Genomic DNA, 22,772 nt, shown 5'->3' on the forward strand with positions numbered 1-22,772 from the left:
GTGTTGCGGAGGGAGATCAACTTCTGAGGCATCCGAGGAACGAGAGAGAGCATCGGCTCTAATGTTCTTATCGGCAGGACGAAAGTGAATCTCAAAATTAAATCGGGCAAAGAACAGAGACCACCGGGCCTGGCGAGGATTCAGCCGTTGGGCCGACTGGAGGTAGGAGAGGTTCTTGTGGTCGGTGTAGATAATAACAGGAAATCTTGATCCCTCCAGCAGATGCCTCCATTCCTCAAGTGCTAATTTAATGGCTAGAAGTTCTCGATCCCCGATGGAGTAGTTCCTCTCCGCTGGAGAGAAGGTCCTAGAGAAAAAACCACAAGTGACAGCATGCCCGGAAGGATTTTTTTGTAGAAGAACAGCTCCGGCTCCTACTGAGGAGGCATCAACCTCCAATAGGAAGGGTTTGGAAGGGTCAGGTCTGGAGAGCACGGGAGCCGAAGAAAAGGCAGACTTGAGTTGTTTAAAGGAGTCTTCTGCTTGAGGAGGCCAGGACTTGGGATCAGCATTTTTCTTGGTTAAAGCCACGATAGGAGCCACAATGGTAGAAAAATGTGGAATAAATTGCCTGTAATAATTGGCGAACCCCAAAAAGCGTTGGATAGCACGGAGTCCGGAGGGGCGTGGCCAATTTAAGACGGCAGAGAGTTTGTCTGGATCCATCTGTAGTCCCTGGCCAGAGACCAAATATCCTAGAAAAGGAAGAGATTGGTATTCAAACAGACATTTCTCAATTTTGGCATAGAGTTGGTTGTCACGAAGTCTCTGAAGAACCATACGGACATGCCGGCGGTGTTCCTCTAGATTGGCAGAAAAAATTAGGATATCGTCCAGATATACCACAACACAGGAGTATAATAGATCACGAAAAATTTCATTGACAAAGTCTTGGAAGACGGCAGGGGCATTGCACAGTCCAAAGGGCATGACCAGATACTCAAAGTGTCCATCTCTGGTGTTAAATGCCGTTTTCCACTCGTCCCCCTCTCTGATGCGGATGAGGTTATAGGCGCCTCTTAAGTCCAATTTAGTGAAGATGTGGGCACCTTGGAGGCGATCAAAGAGTTCAGAGATGAGGGGTAAGGGGTAGCGGTTCTTAACCGTGATTTTATTAAGACCGCGGTAGTCAATGCAAGGACGTAGGGAGCCATCTTTTTTGGAGACAAAGAAAAATCCGGCTCCGGCAGGAGAGGAGGATTTACGGATAAAGCCCCTTTTTAGATTCTCCTGGACGTATTCGGACATGGCAAGAGTCTCTGGGGCAGAGAGAGGATAAATTCTGCCCCGGGGTGGAGTAGTACCCGGGAGGAGGTCGATAGGGCAATCATAAGGCCTGTGAGGAGGTAGAGTCTCAGCTTGTTTTTTGCAGAAAACATCCGCGAAGTCCATATAGGCCTTGGGGAGACCGGTTACTGGAGGAACCACAGAGTTACGGCAAGGGTTACTGGGAAGCGGTTTTAGACAGTTCTTGGAACAAGAGGACCCCCAACTCTTGATCTCCCCAGTGGACCAATCCAGGGTTGGGGAATGAAGTTGAAGCCAGGGAAGTCCAAGGAGAATCTCCGAGGTGCAATTGGGGAGGACCAAAAGTTCAATCCTCTCATGATGAGATCCGATGCTCATAAGAAGGGGCTCCGTGCGGAAACGTATGGTACAGTCCAATCTTTCATTATTTACACAATTGATGTAGAGGGGTCTGGCGAGACTGGTCACTGGGATGTTGAACCTGTTGACGAGAGAGGCCAAAATAAAATTTCCTGCAGAACCAGAGTCCAAGAAGGCCACTGTAGAGAAGGAGAAGGCAGAAGCAGACATCCGCACAGGCACAGTAAGACGTGGAGAAGCAGAGTAGACATCAAGGACTGTCTCATCTTTGTGCGGAGTCAGCGTACGTCTTTCCAGGCGGGGAGGACGGATAGGACAATCCCTCAGGAAGTGTTCGGTACTAGCACAGTACAGGCAGAGGTTCTCCATACGGCGTCGTGTCCTCTCTTGAGGTGTCAGGCGAGACCGGTCGACCTGCATAGCCTCCACGGCGGGAGGCACAGGAACAGATTGCAGGGGACCAGAGGAGAGAGGAGCCGAGGAGACGAAACGCCTCGTGCGAACAGAGTCCATATCTTGGCGGAGTTCCTGACGCCTTTCAGAAAAACGCATGTCAATGCGAGTGGCTAGGTGAATAAGTTCATGTAGATTAGCAGGAATTTCTCGTGCGGCCAGAACATCTTTAATGTTGCTGGATAGGCCTTTTTTGAAGGTCGCGCAGAGGGCCTCATTATTCCAGGACAATTCTGAAGCAAGTGTACGGAATTGTACGGCATACTCGCCAACGGAAGAATTACCCTGGACCAGGTTCAACAGGGCAGTCTCAGCAGAAGAGGCTCGGGCAGGTTCCTCAAAGACACTTCGGATTTCCGAGAAGAAGGAGTGTACTGAGGCAGTGACGGGGTCATTGCGGTCCCAGAGCGGTGTGGCCCATGACAGGGCTTTTCCGGACAGAAGACTGACTACGAAAGCCACCTTAGACCTTTCAGTGGGAAACAGGTCCGACATCATCTCCAGATGCAGGGAACATTGGGAAAGGAAGCCACGGCAAAACTTAGAGTCCCCATCAAACTTATCCGGCAAGGATAAGCGTATCCCAGGAGCGGCCACTCGCTGCGGAGGAGGTGCAGGAGCTGGCGGAGGAGATGACTGCTGAAGCTGTGGTAGCAACTGTTGTAGCATAACGGTCAGTTGAGACAGCTGTTGGCCTTGTTGCGCAATCTGTTGTGACTGCTGGGCGACCACCGTGGTGAGGTCAGCGACAACTGGCAGAGGAACTTCAGCGGGATCCATGGCCGGATCTACTGTCACGATGCCGGCTGGCAGGTAGTGGACCCTCTGTGCCAGAGAGGGATTGGCGTGGACCGTGCTAGTGGACCGGTTCTAAGCCACTACTGGTTTTCACCAGAGCCCGCCGCAAAGCGGGATGGTCTTGCTGCGGCGGTAGTGACCAGGTCGTATCCACTAGCAACGGCTCACCTCTCTGGCTGCTGAAGATAGGCGCGGTACAAGGGAGTAGGCAGAAGCAAGGTCGGACGTAGCAGAAGGTCGGGGCAGGCAGCAAGGATCGTAGTCAGGGGCAACGGCAGAAGGTCTGGAAACACTGGCAAGGGACACACAGGGAACGCTTTCACTGGCACTAAGGCAACAAGATCCGGCAAGGGAGTGCAAGGGAAGTGAGGTAATATAGGGAGTGCACAGGTGATAACTCTAATTGGAACCACTGCGCCAATCAGCGGCGCAGTGGCCCTTTAAATCGCAGAGACCCGGCGCGCGCGCGCCCTAGGGAGCGGGGCCGCGCGCGCCGGGACAGAACAGACGGGGAGCGAGTCAGGTAGGAGAGCCGGGGTGCGCATCGCGAGCGGGCGCTACCCGCATCGCGAATCGCATCCCGGCTAGCAGCAGGATCGCAGCGCCCCGGGTCAGAGGACGTGACCGGGGCGCTGCAGCGGAGGAGGTGAAGCGAGCGCTCCGGGGAGGAGCGGGAACCCGGAGCGCTCGGCGTAACAATAGCCAGTAGGTGATATTGTCTCTACAGGTATAGGCGCAGCCAACCATGTACCAACCACGACACCTCACTCCAACCCGCCACCCCACCACATGGACAGCCACCCCCAGGTAAGTAACTACATTATTATCAATGTCATGAGGTTTATTTAACTAAAAGAGAATTATATCCATTAAGGTTAACCAGCATTGCTGGGGCATCTGGAAGCATCCATCAGATGGGGTTCCTAAATAATACAGTGTAATACATTATCACTCAAGGAACGCAGTATATGTAAAGTCCTCATTTAGACCACGTGGGTTCTTAGTATTGAGGCGATAAATCCATCTCGCCTCCTCTTGTAACAATAATCTGTCTATGTTCCCCTTGCGTGGGCCCAACGTAAGTTGGCGAAGGCCCTAAAATTTCACTATGTCAGGTTTGTTCGCATGTCTCAGCCTGATGTGGCGGGCTAATGGGGTATCAGCCCCCGTCCTAATTGTACTTATGTGTTTGCCGACTCTTTTTCTTAGCTCTTGTGTGGTTTTCCCTACATATAACATGGGGTAAGTACACGTGGCTACATAGACAACATTGCGGCTACTGCAATTTAAAAACTGCCTTACATCATATTTAGTGTTGCTCGCGAATATTCGCAATTCGAATATTATTTGCGAATATCGTTTTTACGTAATTACGAATATTCGTTTTTTTTTTTTTTTTTTCTTCACAGTACACATCACAGTGATCACCCCTCTCTGCTTCCAGCTTGTGTGGTGTAAAGAAGGCTCTAATACTACTGTGTGAGACTGGCGTGCGAAAATTCGCACATACGAAAATGCGCATATGCTAATTTTCGCATATGCGAATTTTGGCATATGCTAATTTTGTATATGCTAATTTTCACATATGTAAATTTTCGCATACGTGAAGTTTCACATATGCGAAAATAAAACGAGAATACAACGAATATGCGAATATTCGCGAATTCGAATATGGCCTATGCCGCTCAACACTAATCATATTCTCTACCATCGCTTGGATTGCTAAATTTCTTAATCCTGGGCATATATCTGCACATGGTACAATGGCCACATGGGTATGAATCGGGGGGCGGACTCGGTGGCCAGGTTTGACCTGTTGTTGTCTCTTTTTTGTGGTGACTGTGTACTAATATATCCTTGATGTTGGCCCCTCTCCTATACGTAATACTAGGTCTACTGCCATGACCTCTTGTAGGTCGGCATCGAGCCTTAGTACAGGCCAGTGCCGATTGAGTATCTCTGTTACACGTGAGGCGTAGCCATCAAAGGTGCCAATGCATCTTATGACTTTTTCTGTCCGATCAGCATTCTTCTGTGAGTTTAACAGTTCAGTCCTATCCAGAGCTCTGACTCTATTATATGCTCGTCGCATATGTTTCTTGGGATAACCCCTATCAACGAACCGTTGCATGAGGTTCCTACTCTCAGCCTGAAAGTCTATCTCTCGTGAGCAGTTCCTTTTTGCTCGTAAGTACTGGCCATACGGTATACTCCGCTTAAGAGGTCCCGGATGCCAGCTATTCCACTGAAGGAAACTGTTGGTAGAGGTGGGCTTCCTATATATGTTAGTCTGGATCTTCCAATTGTCATCAATGGATATCGTAATGTCCAAAAAATTTATACTTTTGCCACCCTCCTCCGAGGTGAACCTCATTCCAATGTTGTTCTCATTGAGTTTGCTTACAAATTCCCTAAACAAAGTGATGTCCCCATCCCAAAAAATCAAAATATCATCAATATACCTCCCCCAAAATAAAATGTGCTCAGTGTAGTGTTGGTGAAGTTCCCCAAAAACAATAGTGCGTTCCCACCACCCCAAAAAAAGGTTAGCAAAAGAAGGTGCACACGTGGTCCCCATGGCGGTACCCTTCACCTGACGGTAGAGGGTACCCCCAAAGAGAAAAAAGTTGTGAGTGAGTACAAAATCTAGAAGTGAAGTGACAAAATCATTATGCCTCTGAAAGTGAGTACTACGTGTAGTTAAGAAAGTACTAACTGCTGTGATACCTTTTACTGGATTAATTGGTTTATGGGTTTTAGGGAGGGCTTAAAAGGAGGAAAGATCACAGGATGAGGATTAAAAATGTATTTCATCTCCTTTTCAGTGATCAGATGCTCAGCTCTGGCTCTATCGAGCAAGGACTTCAGGTCCGAAAGGTATAATTGTGTCGGATCACTGGGTAAAATTTTATGTCACGAAGACGATGGACCATATCCTCGTAGGTCTCTCTATCTAGCAACACAGCATTACCGCCCTTATCCGATGATTTAATAATCAGATTGTCATTCCTTTGCAGGTTCTGCAGGGCTTCCTGTTCTTCAATGGTAAGGTTGGAATGAATGCGTCTACTCTGTGGTCTAATGCACTGGATATCATTGGTCACTAAGTTAACGAACGTGGAAATGTTGGGATATTGTGCCAGAGATGGAGTCATCACTGATCTCTGTCTCAAATTTGTAAAGGGTGCATTTACCGACACCTCTTTTCCTTCGTTCTCACATAAGAGATCATACAAGGTCTCAACCGTGGCTGAATCTCTTCTTCTCTCTTCACTGAGAGGATTCTCATGTCCTAAATGCCACTTGTGGAGGGCCAATTTCCTCGCGAAGAGGTTAATATCCTTCACCCGCATCTTTCATGTCGACTGTTGCATCTTTGTAACTATATTTAGTGAGAAAAATGGAGATTTGTTAAATGCTAATTTAACCCGCTGTAGTCAATCAAAATATTGCATGCAACAGTCCCCTAAAAAAAATGTTGAATGTGAATAAGCCTCTGTGTATCTGACTGCACAAAAAATTATCCCTCATACATCCCTGTATGTAAAAAAAAGGGTTAATATTTGTAGATGGAAAAGTAAAAGATGGATTTTAAATGGTGAGGAGAAAATAATGAAACAACTAAAAAGAAAAATCGCTGCATCATTAATGGGTTAAAGAACTAAAAATGCGTTAAATGATCATATTCTCAGTCATATAACGTTTTTAATTTTGTTTGTGCCCTGACATATTTTTTATTGGTACCATATTGGACTATTGAGTGGTTAAATGGGTGATCGTGTACAGCATGGTGTTCTGCCATGGCATGTGTGGAGGCCTATAGAAGGTCTCCTGCTGCCATGGCAAACAAACGGCACTTCATGACTGCATTACAGGGGTACTGATAACAGCTCTGAGCTCTTGAAACATAACAAGATGGTAACAGACTAAAGTTTGATCCCAAAAATTGCTGGTGAGTGTCAGCTGTATGATACAGCTGGCACTTACTGCCTATGGGGCAGGCTCAGCTGAGACAACTCCGTATTCCCCAACAGCATGAATCACGCACATGCATGTGATTATTCAGGAAAGGGTTAAAGGTGTAATTGTATGTATAGTGTCAGTTCAATCCAAACAGATCTAAACCAGAAAGTTAAACAGATTTGTAAATTACTTCTATTAAAAAAGTCTTAATCCTTCGAGTACTTATTAGCTGCTGACTACTACAGAGGAAATTCTTTTCTTTATGGAACACAGAGCTCTCTGCTGACATCATGGCCACAGTGCTCTCTGCTGACATCTCTGACAATTTTAAGAACTGTCCAGAGTAGGAGAAAATCCCCATAGCAAACATATGCTGCTCTGGACAGTTCCTAAAATGGACAGAGATGTCAGCAGAGAGCACTGTAGTCATGATGTCAGCAGAGAGCTCTGTGTTCCAAAAAGAAAATAATTTCCTCTGTAGTATTCATCAGCTAAAAAGTACTGAAAGGATTAAGATTTTTTAATAGAAGTAATTTACAAATCTGTTTAACTTTCTGGCACCAGTTGATTTAAAAAAAAAGTTTTCCACGGGAGTACCCCTTTAACCCCTTAACGACGCAGGACGTATATTTACGTCCTGCGCCGGCTCCCGCGATATGAAGCGGGATCGCGCCGCGATCCCGGATCATATCGCGTCGGTCCTGGCGCTCATCAACGGCCGGGACCCGCGGCTAATACCACACATCGCCGATCGCGGCGATGCGCGGTATTAACCCTTTAGAAGCGGCGGTCAAAGCTGACCGCCGCTTCTAAAGTGAAAGTGAAAGTGAACCGGCTGCTCAGTCGGGCTGTTCGGGACCGTCGCGGCGTCCCGAACAGCTTGCAGGACACCGGGAGGGCCCTTACCTGCCTCCTCGGTGTCCGATCGGCGAATGACTGCTCCGTGCTTGAGATCCAGGCAGGAGCAGTCAAGCGCCGATAACACTGATCACAGGCGTGTTAATACACGCCTGTGATCTGTGTAGAAGATCAGTGTGTGCAATGTTATAGGTCCCTATGGGACCTATAACACTGCAAAAAAAATGTAAAAAAAAAGTGTTAATAAAGGTCATTTAACCCCTTCCCTAATAAAAGTTTGAATCACCCCCCTTTTCCCATAAAAAAAATAAAACAGTGTAAAAAAATAAATAAATAAACATATGTGGTATCGCCGCGTGCGTAAATGTCCAAACTATAAAAATATATAATTAATTAAACTGCACGGTCAATGGCGTACGCGCAAAACAATTCCAAAGTCCAAAAAAGCGTATTTTGGTCACTTTTTATACCATTAAAAAATGAATAAAAAGTGATCAAAAAGTCCGATCAAAACAAAAATCATACCGATAAAAACTTCAGATCACGGTGCAAAAAATGAGTCCTCATACCGCCCTGTACATGGAAAAATAAAAAAGTTATAGGGGTCAGAAGATGACATTTTTAAACGTATAAATTTTCCTGCATGTAGTTATGATTTTTTCCAGAAGTGCGACAAAATCAAACCTATATAAGTAGGGTATCATTTTAACCGTTTGGACCTACAGAATAATGATAAGGTGTCATTTTTACCGAAATATGCACTGCGTAGAAACGGAAGCCCCCAAAAGTTACAAAATGGCGTTTTTTCTTCGATTTTGTCCCAAAATGATTTTTTTTTTCCATTTCGCCGTGCATTTGTGGGTAAAATGACTAATGTCACTGCAAAGTAGAATAAGCCATAATATGGATTTTTAGGTGGAAAATTGAAAGAGTTATGATTTTTAAAAGGTAAGGAGGAAAAAACCAAAGTGCAAAAACGGAAAAACCCTGAGTCCTTAAGGGGTTAAGGACCAGAACATTTTTTGCACATCTGACCACTTTCACTTTAAGCATGAATAACTCTGGGATGCTTTTACTTATGAATTTGATTCCGAGAATTTTTTTTCGTGACATATTCTACTTTAACAAAGTGGTAAATTTTTGTCGATATTTGCATCATTTCTTGGTGAAAAATTCCAACATTTCATGAAAAATTTGAACATTTTTCATTTTTTTTTTTTATTTGAAGCTCTCTGCTTGTAAGGAAAATATCCATACCAAATAAATTATACATTGATTCACATATACAATATGTCTACTTTATGTTTGCATCATAAAGTTGCCATGTTTTTACTTTCGGAAGACATCAGAGGGCTTCAAAGTTCAGCAGCAATTTTCCAATTTTTCACAACATTTTCTAAATCTGAATTTTTTAGGGACCATAGTTACATAGTTACATAGTTAGTACGGTCGAAAAAAGACATATGTCCATCAAGTTCAACCAGGGAATTAAGGGGTAGGGGTGTGGCGCGATATTGGGGAAGGGATGAGATTTTATATTTCTTCATAAGCATTAATCTTATTTTGTTCCAGGAATGTATCTAATCCTGTTTTAAAGCTGTTAATTGTTCCTGCTGTGACCAGTTCCTGAGGTAGACTGTTCCATAAGTTCACAGTTCTCATGGTAAAGAAGGCGTGTCGCCCCTTGAGACTAAACTTTTTCTTCTCCAGACGGAGGGAGTGCCCCCTCGTCCTTTGGGGGGGTTTAACCTGGAACAGTTTTTCTCCATATTTTTTGTATGGGCCATTAATATACTTATATACGTTTATCATATCCCCCCTTAAACGTCTCTTCTCAAGACTAAACAATTGTAACTCCTTTAATCGCTCCTCATAGCTAAGATGTTCCATGCCCCATATTAGTTTAGTCACGCGTCTCTGCACCCTTTCCAACTCCGCAGTGTCCCTTTTATGGACAGGTGCCCAAAACTGAACAGCATATTCCAGGTGAGGCCGTACCAATGATTTATAAAGGGGGAGTATTATGTCCCTGTCCCTTGAGTCCATGCCTCTTTTGATACATGACAATATCCTGCCGGCTTTGGAAGCAGCAGCCTGACATTGCATGCTATTCTGTAGTCTGTGATCTACAAGTACACCCAGATCCTTCTCTACCAGTGACTCTGCCAGTTTAATCCCCCCTAAGACATACGATGCATGTAGGTTATTAGTACCCAGATGCATAACTTTACATTTATCCACATTGAACCTCATTTGCCAAGTGGATGCCCAGACACTTAGTCTATCCAAGTCATCTTGTAACTTATGCACATCCTCTATAGTCTGTACTGTGCTACAAAGCTTGGTGTCATCTGCAAAGATAGAAACAGAGCTGTTAATGCCATCCTCTATATCATTAATAAATAAATTAAACAACAGCGGGCCCAGTACAGAACCTTGGGGTACACCACTAATAACCGGGGACCAATCAGAGTACGAATCATTGACCACCACTCTCTGGGTACGATCCATGAGCCAGTGTTCAATCCAGTTACAAACTAAAATTTCCAAACCCAAAGACCTTAACTTACCTGTCAGATGTCTATGAGGGACAGTATCAAATGCTTTAGCAAAATCCAGAAACACTATATCCACAGCCATTCCTCTGTCAAGGCTTCTACTCACCTCTTCATAAAAGCAAATTAGATTGGTTTGACAACTTCTATCCTTAGTAAACCCATGCTGGTTATCACTTATAATACAATTATCCCCTATGTATTCCTGTATGTAATCCCTTATAAGTCCTTCAAACAATTTACCCACAATGCACGTTAAACTTACCGGTCTATAGTTTCCTGGGGAAGACCTAGAGCCCTTTTTGAAGATTGGCACCACATTCGCCTTGCGCCAGTCCCTTGGCACAATACCAGACACCAGAGAATCTCTAAATATCATGAACAGGGGTACAGATATTACTGAACTTACCTCTCTAAGAACTCTTGGGTGTAGTCCATCCGGTCCTGGGGATTTGCTTACATTTATATCACTTAACTTACCTTGTACCATCTCTACATTAAGCCAGTTCAGTACATTACATGATGTGTTACCAGCACTGACCTGGCCAATGTCAGCTCCTTCTTCCATAGTGTATACAGAACTAAAGAACCCATTCAGTAGCTCCGCCTTCTCTTGATCGCCTGTGACAACCTCCCCATTATCATTATTAAGGGGTCCTACATGCTCTGTCCTTGTTTTTTTTTGCATTTATATGTCTAAAAAAATATTTAGGATTAGTTTTGCTTTCTTTGGCCACCTGTCTCTCATTTTGAATTTTTGCTGTTTTTATTACATTTTTACAGATTTTATTAAGCTCCTTGTACTGTTTAAATGTTATAGCTGACCCATCAGATTTGTATTTTTTGAAGGCTATTTTTTTGTTGTTTATTGCTCTTTTAACATCATGTGTCAGCCATGTAGGATTTAATTTTAATCGTTTATATTTGTTCCCCTTTGGTATATATTTAGCTGTATAGTTATTTAGAGTTGATTTAAAGATGTCCCATTTACCTTCTGTATCAGTATTTGAGAACACCTCCCCCCAGTCTATGTCCTGTAGTGCAGATCTCAGCCCAGGGAAATTTGCCTTTTTAAAGTTATATGTTTTTGCCTTCCCCGCCTGTCTTTGTTTTCTACATTTTAAGTCAAAAGTAACTATATTGTGGTCGCTATTCCCAAGGTTTTCCCTCACAGTCACATTACCAACCAGCTCTGCGTTGTTGGAAATGATCAGATCCAACAAGGCATCACTTCTTGTTGGGTCCTCCACAAACTGGCCCATAAAATTATCCTGCAATAAATTTAGGAATTGTCGCCCCTTTGTAGGGGCGACAATTCCTAAATTTATTGCAGGATAATTTCAGTTCAGTTTTGAAGTGGATTTGAAGGGCCTTCATATTAGAAATACCCCATAAATTACCCCATTATAAAAACTGCACCCCTCAAAGTATTCAAAATGACATTCGGAAAGTGTGTTAACCCTTTAGGTGTTTCACAGGAATAGCAGCAAAGGGAAGGAGAAAATTCAAAATCTTCATTTTTTACACTCGCATGTTCCTGTAGACCAAGTTTTTGCATTTTTACAAGGGGTAAAAGGAGAGAAATCCCACCAAAATTTTGAACCCAATTTCTCTCGAGTAAGGAAATACCTCATGTGTTTGTAAAGTCATCTGCGGGCTCAGTAGAGGGCTCAGAAGGGAAGGAGCAACAATGGGATTTTGGAGAGTGAGTTTTTCTGAAATGGTTTTTTGGGGGCATGTCACATTTAGGAAGCCCCTATGGTGCCAGAACTGCAAAAAAAAACTAAAAAAAAAAAAACAACATGGCATACTATTTTGGAAATTACACCCCTCAAGGAATGTAATTTTATAAGGGGTGCAGTGAGCATTTACACCCCACTGACGTTTGACAGATCTTTGGAACAGTGGGCTGTGAAAATGAAAAATTACAGTTTTCATTTTCACGGACCACTGTTGCAAAAAACTGTCAGACACCTGTGGGGTGTAAATGCTCACTGCACCCCTTATTAAATTCTGTGAGGGGTGCAGTTTCCAAAATGGGGTAACATGTGGGAGGGGTCCATTGCTCTGGCACCACGGGGGCTTTGTAAACGCACATGGCCCCAGACTTCTATTTCAACCAAATTCTCTCTCCAAAAGCTCAATGGCGCTCCTTCTCTTCTGAGCATTGTAGTTCGCCTGCAGAGCACTTTACATCCATGTATGGGGTATTTCCATATTCAGAAGAAATGGGACTACAAATTTTGGGGCTTTTTTCCTATTTTCCCTTTTTTTTTTCACATCCAACACATCTGTGGGGTGTTAAGGCTCACTATACCCCTTGTTACGTTCCGTGAGGGGTGTAGTTTCCAAAATGGGGTAACATGTGGGTATTTATTGTTTTGTGTTTATGTCAGAACCAGTGTAAAATCAGCCACCCCTGTGCAAATCACCAATTTGGACCTCAAATGTACATGGTGGCTTTCACTCCTGAGCCATGTTGTGCGCCCGCAGAGCACTTTATGTCTACATATGGGGTATTTCCGTACTCACGAGAAATTGTGTTACAAATTTTGGGAGTCTTTTTTTTTCCTTTCACCGCTTTTGAAAATTTCAAGTATGGGGCAACACCAGCATGTTAGTGTAAAAAAAAGAAAATGTACACTAACATTCTGGTGTAGACCCTAACTTTACCTTATCATAAGGGGTAAAAGGAGAAAAAGCCCCCCAATATTTGTAATGCAATTTCTCCTGAGTACGAAAATACCCCATTTGTGACACCAATAAGACAGGGCTCCAAAGCGAGAGAGCGCCATGTGCATTTGAGGCCTAAATTGGAGATTTGCATCTGCCACCAAAATACCGTATGGCAGTGTTTCCCAAACAGAGTGCCTCGACTCTCCAGCTGTTGCAAAACTCCCAGCATGCTTTGACGGTCAGTGGTTGTCCGGCAATACTGGGAGTTGTTGTTCTTCAACAGCTGGAGGCTCCGTTTTGGAAACAGTGCTGTACAAGACGTTTTTTATTTTTATTGGGGGGGGGGGGGATTGTGTAAGGGTGTGTATATGTAGTGTTTTACTTTTTATTTTGTGTAGGTGTAGTGTAGTGTAGTGTTTTTAGGGTACATTCACACGGGTGGGGGTTTTAAGTAAGCTTCTCGCTGGGAGTTTGAGCTGCAACGGAACATTTGCTACATCTAAAACTTGTAGCAGAAAACTGCCTGTAAACCCCCGCCCGTGTAAATATACCCTGCACATTCACATGAGATGGGGTTGCTAGACCTTCAGCTGTTGCAAAACTGCAACTCCCAGCATGCACTGACAGACCATACATGCTGGGAGTAGTAGTTATGCAACAGCTGGAGGCACATTGGTTGTGAAACACTGAGAGTTTGTTACTTTACTCAGTGTTTTGCAACCAATGTGCCTTCAGCTGTTGCAACACTAGAACTCCCAACATGTACGGTCTCTCAGTGCATGCTGGGAGTTGTAGTTATGCAGCAGCTGGAGGCATACTGGTTGTGAAACACTGAGTTAGGACAACCAGTTTCGCAACCAGTGTGCCTTGAGCTGTTGCAAAACTGCAACTCTCAGCATGCATTGACAGCCAAAGGGCATGCTGGGAGTTGTAGCAGTGTGCCTCCAGCTGTTGCAAAACTACAACTCTCAGCATGCCCTTTGGCTGTGCATGCTGAGAGTTGTTAATAAGCTTCACCTCCTGCTGTATCCTGCCGCCTGCACTGCTGGGACCACCGCCGCTGCTGCCACCGCTCCTGCTGCTCCTGTCCACTGCCCCTGCTCCTGAGGTGACCCCCACTGGGCCGGGCAAAGGTAGGAGACCCCCGCCGGCCCCGATCACCGCCCCTATCACTGCCCAGCAGGGTAGTGATTGGTTGGTCGTACCCATGCCACCTCACTCCTGCTGGGAAAGGGTGAATGGGGCTGTCTCAGACAGCCCCATTCACCCTATTTTCCCAGGTCACCGGAGACCCAATTAACCCGGAATCGCCGCAAATCGCCAGTATGAATTGACCGGCGACATGGGGGGGTCCCTGGAACCCCCCAGGGGGTTGCACAGGGTGCCTGCTGAATGATTTCAGCAGGCATCCCGGTCCTGTCCCCGCCTGGCAAGCGGCGCGGACCGGACTTCCAACAGGCGTACAGGAACGCCCTTGGTCCTTAAGTCCCAGGACACCAAGGTGTATCTGTATGCCCTTGGTCCTGGTGGGGTTAATATATTTTTATAAATTTAAATGTTAAATATCTAAATTGCTTTGTCATGGAATGTTGCAGAATCTTGGAATACCTTTTTTATTGGAATAACAGTATTTTGTAGAGACAAGCTTCCAGGAGACTTCACTATATTGTGTCAAAAGCATTTTATCATTTTGGTAGGTTCAACAACAAAGAGATACATGAAGAGGAGTATACTATATATAGGGTTTTTATGTAGTTTGTAGCTGTGGATACATATAGATATTCATATGGGCTGTAGGAAGTTTTTCTTTTATTAACCCCTTAAGGACCGGGGGTTTTCCATTTTTGCATTTTCGTTTTTTGCTCCATGCCTTTAAAAAATCATAACTCTTTCAATTTTGCACCTAAAAATCCATATGATGGCTTATTTTTTGCGCCATCAATTCTACTTTGTAATGACGTCAGTCATTTTGCCCAAAAATCTACGGTGAAACGGAAAAAAAATCATCATTGTGCAACAAAATTGAAAAAAAAATGCAGTTTTGTAACTTTTGGGGGCTTCCGTTTCTACGTAGTACATTTTTCGGTAAAAATGACACCTTTTCTTTATTCTGTATGCAGGAAAATTAATACGTTTAAAATGGTCATCTTCTGACCCCTATAACTTTTTTATTTTTCCGTGTATGGGGCGGTATGAGGGCTCATTTTTTGCGCCGTGATCTAAAGTTTTTAACGATACCATTTTTGCATTGATAGGACTTATTGATATAAAAAGTGACCAAAAATGCACTATTTTGGACTTTGGAATTTTTTTGCGCGTGCGCCATTGACCGAGCGGTTTAATTAATGATATATTTTTATAATTCTGACATTTCCGCACGCGATGATAACACATATGTTTATTTTTATTTACACTGTGTTTTTTTTTTTTTTATGGGAAAAGGGGGGTGATTCAAACTTTTAATAGGGGAGGGGTTAAATGATATTCATTCACTTTTTTTTTCCACTTTTTTTTGCAATGTTATAGCTCCCTTAGGGACCTATAACACTGCACACACTGATCATTGTTATCCCACAGGGACCTATAACACTGCACACACTGATCTTTATCATTGATCACTGGTTTCTCATAAGAAACCAGTGATCGACGATTCTGCCTGGATCTCAGGCACTGAGCAGTCATTCGGCGATCGGACAGCGAGGAGGCAGGCAGGGGCCCTCCCGCTGTTCTGTAAGCTGTTCGGGATGCCGCGATTTCGCCGCGGCTATCCCGAACAGCCCACTGAGTTAACCAGCAGCTTTCACTTCCGGTTTTAGCCGCGCGGCTCAGCTCTGAGCGCGGGGCTAAAGGGTTAATAGTGCGCGGCGCCGCGATCGGCGCTGCGCGCTATTAGCGGCGGGTCCCGGCTTCACTATGATGCCGGGCCCACCGTGATATGATGCGGGGTTACCGTGTAACCCCGCGTTATATCAGGGGAGCAGGACCAAGGACGTACCAGTACGTCCTTGGTCCTTAAGGGGTTAATACTATTGCAAAAAAAAATGTGAGCAAAATAATACAGCTTTAAAAGATTTGTACAACAATCCTCTTTATACTCAATACTAGCTCAATGCCCACCACAAAAAGCAGAGCATTTTATCAAGTAACTAACGTATAGATGCTTTTCCTGCCGATGGAAACTTTTTTGCACCCCCTGTGCTATTGACAGGACATGGGTGCGGGGGGCACCCATGTCCTGTCACAGCATCTTGTTTTTGTCACAGCATCTTGATATGATGTAGATAGAAAGCCAACACCAAAGAATGGACCTGAAAAATTTAATACATAAATGTTCAAAACTTCTGCTAAATTTTTTTTGCCCATCATCACAATAATCTTTATTTTTTATTTTTTTGCAGTTTTATTTAGCAGAATAATCTGATTCATTTTGGGCTTCAGGTTTATTCGAAGAAGATAATACAATTTGTTTACTTACCTGTAGCATCAAATACCTATCCCAATAGTTTTTCAGTGAAAGAAGGGGAATAGATTCTAGAGCCAAAGCCGTAGAGGTAGCATTATTTATTGGTGGACATAGACATGACCAAAGGAAACATTAGAAAAATGTAGGTATTTTCCTCCATAAACAGCACCAATCTTATATCTTATATCATATACAGTATCTCAAAACTAGAGCCCTGCGTGAGACGGTTTTCTTAATCCCACTCCAGCTGGATTTCTGACCATTATGGATACTCCCACAAGGTGTTTGTTCCTCTCCCGCCTGCTCCCACAAGGTGTTTGTTCCTCTCCCGCCTGCTCCCGCAACATGTGTGTCCAATCCCGCCTGCTCCCGCAACATGTGTCCAATCCCGCCTGCTCCCGCAACATGTGTGTCCAACCTGCCTGCTCCCGCAACATGTGTGTCCAAACCCGCCTGCTCCCACAACATGTATGTCCAACCCGCCTGCTCCCGCAACGTGTGTCCAATCCCTCCTGCTCCCGCAACATGTGTGTCCAACCTGCCTGCTCCCGCAACATGTGTGTCCAATCCCGCCTGCTCCCGCAACATGTGTGTCCAATCCCGCCTGCTCCCGCAACATGTGTGTCCAATCCCGCCTGCTCCCGCAACATGTGTGTCCAACCTGCCTGCTCCCGCAACATGTGTGTCCAATCCCGCCTGCTCCCGCAACATGTATGTCCAACCCGCCTGCTCCCGCAACATGTGTGTCCAACCCGCCTGCTCACGCAACATGTATGTCCAACCCGCCTGCTCCCGCAACATGTGTGTCCAATCCCGCCTGCTCACGCAACATGTGTGTCCAATCCTGCCTGCTCCCGCAACATGTGTGTCTAATCCCGCCTGCTCCCGCAACATGTGTGTCCAATCCCGCCTGCTCCCGCAACATGTGTCCAATCCCGCCTGCTCACGCAACATGTGTATCCAATCCCGCCTGCTCCCGCAACATGTGTGTCCAATCCTGCCTGCTCCCGCAACATGTGTGTCCAACCCGCCTGCTCACGGAACATGTGTGTGCAACCCGCCTGCTCACGCAACATGTGTGTTCAACCCGCCTGCTCACGCAACATGTGTGTCCAACCCGCCTGCTCACACAACATGTATATCCAACCCGCCTACTCACGCAACATGTATGTACAACCCGCCTGCTCACGCAACATGTATGTCCAACCCGCCTGCTCACGCAACATGTGTGTCCAATCCCGCCTGCTTCCGCAACATGTGTCTAATCCTGCCTGCTCCCGCAACATGTGTGTCCAATCCCGCCTGCTTCCGCAACATGTGTGCCTAATCCTGCCTGCTCCCGCAACATGTGTGTCCAATCCCAGCTGCTCACGCAACATGTGTGTCTAATCCTGCCTGCTCACGCAACATGTGTTTCCAACCCACCTGCTCACGCAACATGTGTGTCCAATCCCGCCTGCTCCCGCAACGTGTGTCCAATCCCACCTGCTCCCGCAAACATTTTGTCACAGCTTTTAGAAGTAGTACCTCCTTGCCATTTGATCACCCCTTGTGCCATTTGATCACCCCTTGTGCCATTTGATCACCCCCTAATGCCATTTCATCACCCCCTTCTGCCATTTCATCACCCCCTTGTGCCATTGATCATTCCCTTGTGCCATTTCATCACCCCTTCTGCCACTTCATCACCTCGTTCTGCCACTTCATCACCTCCTTGTGCCATTTCATCGCCACCTTGTGCCATTGATCCTCCCCTTGCACCATTTCATGACCCCTTTGTGCCACTTCATCATCCCCTTGTGCCATTTTATTCCCCCTTGTGCCATTTCATCACTTCTTCGTGCCACCTCATCACTCCCTTGTGCCATTATATCAGCCCCTTGTGGCATTTCATCAGTCCCCTGTGGCATTTCAGAGGTTTGCAGGATTTTGCAGGACCCACTGTATGTTCTGTGACCGGCCAGTCCCAGCCACACCAACCTCATTACTACCCACAATGCAATCCCGATGAAGGGCTCTACTGAAAACTGCTGACCAATTTCCGTTAAGTGAATGTTGCTGAGCTGTAATACCATACACAGTCTTATGTGGCATTTTTTCTGGAAGAAAATAGTGTTGTTTTTTTTTAACAGAACTCTAAAATACAACCAGGCGCCAAAGTATCTGATAGAGATTCAGACTTTGATATATCACGGCCAGTTTATATAACTTTCCAGGGAAGGCGTATGCAAGAACAATTTCATTTGTGGCATCAGCTCAAAGCTTATCAAGGACTTTTAACCATTTGTTTATATTCTTTTGATATGTTTTTTTTATTTTTTGTTGTGTTTATTTTATATCATGAAAATCTTTCCGGTTACAATGCCATTTTTTGTTGCTTTTCTGTTTTTGGCATAGCTGATTTTCCGCGCTTCTCTTGTAGTGAAATAAATTTTAATTTCCTGTCTTAGGAAGATGTTTTTTATTACACTGTAAACATTATGCGGAGTAAAAGGTTTTGTCACGTCAAGTGCCAGATTTAAGTCAGAGATTACAATTCTCTTTGCCTTTTCATTTACATTTTTTATTATTTATGCCATGCTATACAATGTTTCAAGGAATGGTAAAATGCTCATATTTTGGCATATTCTTAGAGCTTGACAGATTTGTAGCTAAACATAGAAGCTCTTTATTTTCCGTGTACGTAATACTATATGTACTGTTTGATTTAAGTAATAGACTGTTATTAAAAATGTATTCCCATATGGACAACCCAATTTTAACCCCCTGATAGCTAAATTCCTGGAGCCCCCATTGCCATTTATCAGCGTTTTGATGTAAAAAAAAATGTTCATGGAACATGCCATTAAAAAAGATGAACTCCCTTAGGTTGATGGTTGGATTCAAAGGGTTATATAGGAATAGTAAAACAGAGCTAATTTCTTCCCAAAAGAGCACCACATCTGTTCTCAGGTTGTGTGTGGTATTACAACTTTGCTCACTTCAGTGGAACTGAGTTGCAATAGCACATCATTAAAGGGGTACTCCAGGCAAAAACTTTTTTTTATATATCAACTGGCTCCGGAAAGTTAAACAGATTTGTAAATTACTTCTATTAAAAAATCTTAATCCTTCCAATAGTTATTAGCTTCTGAAGTTGAGTTGCTGTTTTCTGTCTAACTGCTTTCTGATGACTCACGTCCCGGGAGCTGTCCAGCTCCTATGGGGATATTTTCCCATCATGCAAGGGATATTCTCCCATCATGCTCAGCTCCCGGGACGTGACATCATCATTGAGCAGTTAGACAGAAAATTTCAGAAGCTAATAACTATTGGAAGGATTAAGATTTTTTAATAGAAGTAATTTACAAATCTGTTTAACTTTCCGGAGCCAGTTGATATATAAAAAAAGGTTTTTGCCTGGAATACCCCTTTAAGTTTATTTAGGTCAGCGTCAGTGCCTCCTGCTGTTGTAAAACTACAACTCCCAGCATGCCCGGACAGCCAAAGGCTGTCCGGGCATGCTGGGAGTTGTAGTTTTACAAAACCCTGACATAGGTGATAGATCACCATCTAATCGGCAGAGAGTCCCAAAGGCGTGTGAAATGTAGGCAGGATTACAAAATAATTTCAGAGTTAAAAACGCATGCATGCCAAATCAGCTAAAACAGGTAAGCACAAGACTCCCACAAGAACCTCTACATTTTCTGATAAGCTACTTTGTATAAACAAAAATAAACAAATAAATAAATAAATACATTCATTCCCAGAGTTTGAACATTAGACTTGACAGACGACACTGTTACATTGAATAGGATACACAATAGTAGCTCATGTTTACATCTATTGAGAGCTTTACTCTGATTGTACATGTTGGTTTTGCAGGTATCCCAATGTACAGTCATGGCCGTAAATGTTGGCACCCCTGAAATTTTTCATGAAAATCAAGCATTTCTCCCAGAAAAGGATTGCAGTAACACATGTTTTGCTATACACGTTTATTCCCTTTGTGTGTATTGGAACTAAACCAAAAAAGGGAGGAAAAAAAGCAAATTGGACATAACGTCAGCAAACTCCAAAAATGGTCTGGACAAAATTATTGGAACCCTTAACTTAATATTTGGTTGTACACCCTTTGGAAAAAATTACTGAAATCAGTCGCTTCCTATAACCATCAATAAGCTTCTTACACCTCTCAGCCGGAATGTTGGACCACTCTTCCTTTACAAACTGCTCCAGGTCTCTCTTATTGTGAGGCGCCTTTTCCCAACAGGAATTTTAAGATCTCTCCACAGGAGTTCAATGAGATTTAGATCTGGACTCATTGCTGCCACTTCAGAACTCTCCAGCGCTTTGTTGCCATCCATTTCTGGGTGTTTTTTGACGTATGTTTGGGGTCATTGTCCTGCTGGAAGACCAAAGATTTCGGACGCATTCCCAGCTTTCTGACACTGGGCTGTACAGTGCGACCTAAAATCCGTTGGTAATCCTCAGATTTCATGATGCGTTGCACACATTCAAGGCACCCAGTGCCAGAGGCAGCAAAGCAACCCCAAAACATAATTGACCTCCACCATATTTCACTGTAGATACTGTGTTCTTTTCCTTGTAGGCCTCATTCCGTTTTCGGTAAACAGTAGAACGATGTGCTTTACCAAAAAGCTCTATCTTGGTCTCATCTGTCCACAAGACGTTTTCCCAGAAGGATTTTGGCTTACTCAAATTCATTTTGGGAAAATGTAGTCTTGCTTTTTTATGTCTCTGTGTCAGCAGTGGGGTCCTCCTGGGTCTCCCGCCATAGCGTTTCATTTCATTTAAATGTTGATGGATAGTTTGCGCTGACACTGATGCTCCCTGAGCCTGCAGGACAGCTTGAATTTCTTTGGAACTTGTTTGGGGCTGCTTATCCACCATACGGACTATCCTGTGTTGACACCCTTCATTAATTTTTCTCTTCCGTCCACGCCCAGGGAGATTAGCTACTGGTTTGCAAACTTCTTGATAATGTTGCGCACTGTGGACAAAGGCAAATGACAATCTGTTGTCCATGCTTAGTGTGGCACACACAGACACAAAATGCAAAGAAAGTGAACTTCTCTCCTTTTTATCTGCTTTCAGGTGTAATTTTTATATTGCCCAAACCTGTTACTTGCCCCAGGTGAGTTTAAAGGAGCATCACATGCTTGAAACAATCTTATTTTTCCACAATTTTAAAAGGGTGCCAATAATTGTGTCCAGCCCATTTTTGGAGTTTGGTGACATTATGTCCAATTTGCTTTTTTTCCTCCCTTTTTTGGTTTAGTTCCAATACACACAAAGGGAATAAACATGTGTATAGCAAAACATGTATTACTGCAATCCTTTTCTGTGAGAAATTCTTCATTTTCTTGAGAAATTTCAGGGGTGCCAACATTTACGGCCATGATTGTATACTGGTAACGGTGCATTGAAAGATTACCTGACACCAAACTAAACTTTTAACCCCTTAAGGACGCGGCCCATTTTGACCTTAAGTACACAGCCGTTGTTTGCAAATCTGACCACTGTCACTTTAATTAATAACTCTGGGATACTTTAACTTATGAATTTGATTCTGAGATTGTTTTTTTTTGTTACATATTCTACTTTGTTAGTGGTAAATTTTTGTGGATACTTGCATCATTTCTTGGTGAACAATTCATTAATTTGGCATTTTTCGAACTTTGAAGCTCTCTGCTTATAAGGAAAAGGGGCATGACAAATAAATTATAAATTGATTCACATATACAATATGTCTATTTTATATTTGCATCATAAAATTGACGTGTTTTTACTTTTTAAAGACATCAGAGGGCTTCAAAGTTCAGCAGCAATTTTCCAAATTTTCACGAAAAATAAAAAATCTGAATTTTTCAGGGGCAAGTTAAGTTTGAAGTGGATTTGAGGGGCCTTTCTGTGAGAATTACCCCATAAATGACCCCATTATAAAAACTGCACTCCTCAAAGTATTCAAAATGACATTCAGAGAGTTTGTTAACCCTTTAGGTGTCTCACAGGAACAGCTGCAAAGTGGAGGAGAAAATTCACAATCTTACACATTACAATCTTACAATCTTACACTAGCATGTTCTTGTAGACCCATATTTTTTATTTTTACAAGGGGTAAAAGGAGTAAAAGCCCACCAAAATGTGTAACTTAATTTCTCTCGATTAAGGAAATACCTCATATGTGGATGTAAAGTGTTCGGTGGGCGCAGTAGAGGGCACAGAAGGGAAGGAGCGACAATGGGATTTTGGAGAGTGAATTTTGCTGAAATGGTTTTTGGGGGGCATGTCACATTTAGGAAGCCCCTATGATGCCAGAACAGCAAAAAAAAAAAAAACACATGGCATACTATTTGGGAAACTACACCCCTCAAGGAACGTCACAGGGGGTACAG

The 22,772-nt window shown here is 43.8% G+C and overlaps 1 long non-coding RNA gene across 1 annotated transcript; it reads left to right on the plus strand.

Annotated features, from left to right (window-relative positions):
• The first annotated feature begins 5,712 nt into the window (after positions 1–5,712).
• LOC130277732 (uncharacterized) lies at positions 5,713–18,640 on the plus strand. The gene is made up of 3 exons (XR_008845554.1): positions 5,713–5,798; positions 5,877–5,904; positions 18,507–18,640. It is a non-coding gene; the product is annotated as an uncharacterized LOC130277732 (long non-coding RNA).
• The last annotated feature ends 4,132 nt before the right edge of the window (positions 18,641–22,772 follow it).

The sequence above is a fragment of the Hyla sarda genome, chromosome 6, assembly GCF_029499605.1.
Source record: "Hyla sarda isolate aHylSar1 chromosome 6, aHylSar1.hap1, whole genome shotgun sequence".
NCBI classification, from domain to species: domain Eukaryota; kingdom Metazoa; phylum Chordata; class Amphibia; order Anura; family Hylidae; genus Hyla; species Hyla sarda.